Raw genomic sequence first — 5,000 nt, forward strand, 5'->3', positions numbered from 1 at the left:
GTGCCACCCGGGGGGTTCCAGGGTGCTGAGATGGCTGACGTTTTGCTCCGCTCTCGACGGTCACCGCGCAACGCAAGAACAGGCCAAAAACTGGCCAAAACGGCCCAAAAACGGGCCAAAACTGGCCATTTTTGGCTGCGCGAGCGAGCGGCGAGCGGCGGACAGCGAGCGAAGCGAGAGGCAGCACCGTCCCTGCTATACGAAAGCCCCATCCAGCCCTGTGCCACCCGGGGGGTTCCAGGGTGCTGAGATGGCTGACATTTTGCTCCGCTCACGACGGTCGCCGCGGCACACAAGAACAGCCCAAAAACAGGCCAAAACAGCCCAAAAACGGGCCAAAACTGGCCATTTTTGGCTGCGCGAGCGAGCAGCGAGCGGCGGACAGCGAGCGAAGCGAGAGGCAGCACCGTCCCTGCTATACGAAAGCCCCATCCAGCCCTGTGCCACCCGGGGGGTTCCAGGGTGCTGAGATGGCTGACGTTTTGCTCCGCTCACGACGGTCGCCGCGGCACGCAAGAACAGGCCAAAAACTGGCCAAAACAGCCCAAAAACGGGCCAAAACTGGCCATTTTTTGCTGCGCGAGCGAGCGGAGAGCGGCGAACAGCGAGCGAAGCGCGAGGCAGCACCGTCCCTGCTATACGAAAGCCCCATCCAGCCCTGTGCCACCCGGGGGGTTCCAGGGTGCTGAGATGGCTGACATTTTGCTCCGCTCACGACGGTCACCGCGCCACACAAGAACAGCCCAAAAACAGGCCAAAACAGCCCAAAAACGGGCCAAAACTGGCCATTTTTGGCTGCGCGAGCGAGCGGCGAGCGGCGAACAGCGAGCGAAGCGAGAGGCAGCACCGTCCCTGCTATACGAAAGCCCCATCCAGCCCTGTGCCACCCGGGGGGTTCCAGGGTGCTGAGATGGCTGACGTTTTGCTCCGCTCACGACGGTCACCGCACCACGCAAGAACAGGCCAAAAACTGGCCAAAACAGCCCAAAAACGGGCCAAAACTGGCCATTTTTGGCTGCGCGAGCGAGCGGCGAGCGGCGAACAGCGAGCGAAGCGAGAGGCAGCACCGTCCCTGCTATACGAAAGCCCCATCCAGCCCTGTGCCACCCGGGGGGTTCCAGGGTGCTGAGATGGCTGACGTTTTGCTCCGCTCTCGACGGTCACCGCGCAATGCAAGAACAGGCCAAAAACTGGCCAAAACGGCCCAAAAACGGGCCAAAACTGGCCATTTTTGGCTGCGCGAGCGGCGAGCGGCGGACAGCGAGCGAAGCGAGAGGCAGCACCGTCCCTGCTATACGAAAGCCCCATCCAGCCCTGTGCCACCCGGGGGGTTCCAGGGTGCTGAGATGGCTGACGTTTTGCTCCGCTCTCGACGGTCACCGCGCAATGCAAGAACAGGCCAAAAACTGGCCAAAACGGCCCAAAAACGGGCCAAAACTGGCCATTTTTGGCTGCGCGAGCGAGCGGCGAGCGGCGGACAGCGAGCGAAGCGAGAGGCAGCACCGTCCCTGCTATACGAAAGCCCCATCCAGCCCTGTGCCACCCGGGGGGTTCCAGGGTGCTGAGATGGCTGACGTTTTGCTCCGCTCTCGACGGTCACCGCGCAATGCAAGAACAGGCCAAAAACTGGCCAAAACGGCCCAAAAACGGGCCAAAACTGGCCATTTTTGGCTGCACGAGCGAGCGGCGAGCGGCGGACAGCGAGCGAAGCGAGAGGCAGCACCGTCCCTGCTATACGAAAGCCCCATCCAGCCCTGTGCCACCCGGGGGGTTCCAGGGTGCTGAGATGGCTGACGTTTTGCTCCGCTCTCGACGGTCACCGCGCAATGCAAGAACAGGCCAAAAACTGGCCAAAACGGCCCAAAAACGGGCCAAAACTGGCCATTTTTGGCTGCACGAGCGAGCGGCGAGCGGCGGACAGCGAGCGAAGCGAGAGGCAGCACCGTCCCTGCTATACGAAAGCCCCATCCAGCCCTGTGCCACCCGGGGGGTTCCAGGGTGCTGAGATGGCTGACGTTTTGCTCCGCTCTCGACGGTCACCGCGCAATGCAAGAACAGGCCAAAAACTGGCCAAAACGGCCCAAAAACGGGCCAAAACTGGCCATTTTTGGCTGCACGAGCGAGCGGCGAGCGGCGGACAGCGAGCGAAGCGAGAGGCAGCACCGTCCCTGCTATACGAAAGCCCCATCCAGCCCTGTGCCACCCGGGGGGTTCCAGGGTGCTGAGATGGCTGACGTTTTGCTCCGCTCTCGACGGTCACCGCGCAATGCAAGAACAGGCCAAAAACTGGCCAAAACGGCCCAAAAACGGGCCAAAACTGGCCATTTTTGGCTGCGCGAGCGAGCGGCGAGCGGCGGACAGCGAGCGAAGCGAGAGGCAGCACCGTCCCTGCTATACGAAAGCCCCATCCAGCCCTGTGCCACCCGGGGGGTTCCAGGGTGCTGAGATGGCTGACGTTTTGCTCCGCTCTCGACGGTCACCGCGCAATGCAAGAACAGGCCAAAAACTGGCCAAAACGGCCCAAAAACGGGCCAAAACTGGCCATTTTTGGCTGCACGAGCGAGCGGCGAGCGGCGGACAGCGAGCGAAGCGAGAGGCAGCACCGTCCCTGCTATACGAAAGCCCCATCCAGCCCTGTGCCACCCGGGGGGTTCCAGGGTGCTGAGATGGCTGACGTTTTGCTCCGCTCTCGACGGTCACCGCGCAATGCAAGAACAGGCCAAAAACTGGCCAAAACGGCCCAAAAACGGGCCAAAACTGGCCATTTTTGGCTGCACGAGCGAGCGGCGAGCGGCGGACAGCGAGCGAAGCGAGAGGCAGCACCGTCCCTGCTATACGAAAGCCCCATCCAGCCCTGTGCCACCCGGGGGGTTCCAGGGTGCTGAGATGGCTGACGTTTTGCTCCGCTCTCGACGGTCACCGCGCAATGCAAGAACAGGCCAAAAACTGGCCAAAACGGCCCAAAAACGGGCCAAAACTGGCCATTTTTGGCTGCACGAGCGAGCGGCGAGCGGCGGACAGCGAGCGAAGCGAGAGGCAGCACCGTCCCTGCTATACGAAAGCCCCATCCAGCCCTGTGCCACCCGGGGGGTTCCAGGGTGCTGAGATGGCTGACGTTTTGCTCCGCTCTCGACGGTCACCGCGCAATGCAAGAACAGGCCAAAAACTGGCCAAAACGGCCCAAAAACGGGCCAAAACTGGCCATTTTTGGCTGCGCGAGCGAGCGGCGAGCGGCGGACAGCGAGCGAAGCGAGAGGCAGCACCGTCCCTGCTATACGAAAGCCCCATCCAGCCCTGTGCCACCCGGGGGGTTCCAGGGTGCTGAGATGGCTGACGTTTTGCTCCGCTCTCGACGGTCACCGCGCAATGCAAGAACAGGCCAAAAACTGGCCAAAACGGCCCAAAAACGGGCCAAAACTGGCCATTTTTGGCTGCACGAGCGAGCGGCGAGCGGCGGACAGCGAGCGAAGCGAGAGGCAGCACCGTCCCTGCTATACGAAAGCCCCATCCAGCCCTGTGCCACCCGGGGGGTTCCAGGGTGCTGAGATGGCTGACGTTTTGCTCCGCTCTCGACGGTCACCGCGCAATGCAAGAACAGGCCAAAAACTGGCCAAAACGGCCCAAAAACGGGCCAAAACTGGCCATTTTTGGCTGCACGAGCGAGCGGCGAGCGGCGGACAGCGAGCGAAGCGAGAGGCAGCACCGTCCCTGCTATACGAAAGCCCCATCCAGCCCTGTGCCACCCGGGGGGTTCCAGGGTGCTGAGATGGCTGACGTTTTGCTCCGCTCTCGACGGTCACCGCGCAATGCAAGAACAGGCCAAAAACTGGCCAAAACGGCCCAAAAACGGGCCAAAACTGGCCATTTTTGGCTGCACGAGCGAGCGGCGAGCGGCGGACAGCGAGCGAAGCGAGAGGCAGCACCGTCCCTGCTATACGAAAGCCCCATCCAGCCCTGTGCCACCCGGGGGGTTCCAGGGTGCTGAGATGGCTGACGTTTTGCTCCGCTCTCGACGGTCACCGCGCAATGCAAGAACAGGCCAAAAACTGGCCAAAACGGCCCAAAAACGGGCCAAAACTGGCCATTTTTGGCTGCACGAGCGAGCGGCGAGCGGCGGACAGCGAGCGAAGCGAGAGGCAGCACCGTCCCTGCTATACGAAAGCCCCATCCAGCCCTGTGCCACCCGGGGGGTTCCAGGGTGCTGAGATGGCTGACGTTTTGCTCCGCTCTCGACGGTCACCGCGCAATGCAAGAACAGGCCAAAAACTGGCCAAAACGGCCCAAAAACGGGCCAAAACTGGCCATTTTTGGCTGCACGAGCGAGCGGCGAGCGGCGGACAGCGAGCGAAGCGAGAGGCAGCACCGTCCCTGCTATACGAAAGCCCCATCCAGCCCTGTGCCACCCGGGGGGTTCCAGGGTGCTGAGATGGCTGACGTTTTGCTCCGCTCTCGACGGTCACCGCGCAATGCAAGAACAGGCCAAAAACTGGCCAAAACGGCCCAAAAACGGGCCAAAACTGGCCATTTTTGGCTGCACGAGCGAGCGGCGAGCGGCGGACAGCGAGCGAAGCGAGAGGCAGCACCGTCCCTGCTATACGAAAGCCCCATCCAGCCCTGTGCCACCCGGGGGGTTCCAGGGTGCTGAGATGGCTGACGTTTTGCTCCGCTCTCGACGGTCACCGCGCAATGCAAGAACAGGCCAAAAACTGGCCAAAACGGCCCAAAAACGGGCCAAAACTGGCCATTTTTGGCTGCACGAGCGAGCGGCGAGCGGCGGACAGCGAGCGAAGCGAGAGGCAGCACCGTCCCTGCTATACGAAAGCCCCATCCAGCCCTGTGCCACCCGGGGGGTTCCAGGGTGCTGAGATGGCTGACGTTTTGCTCCGCTCTCGACGGTCACCGCGCAATGCAAGAACAGGCCAAAAACTGGCCAAAACGGCCCAAAAACGGGCCAAAACTGGCCATTTTTGGCTGCACGAGCGAGCGGCGAGCGGCGGACA

The sequence above is a fragment of the Musa acuminata genome, unplaced genomic scaffold (genome assembly GCF_036884655.1).
Source record: "Musa acuminata AAA Group cultivar baxijiao unplaced genomic scaffold, Cavendish_Baxijiao_AAA HiC_scaffold_444, whole genome shotgun sequence".
Taxonomy (NCBI): domain Eukaryota; kingdom Viridiplantae; phylum Streptophyta; class Magnoliopsida; order Zingiberales; family Musaceae; genus Musa; species Musa acuminata.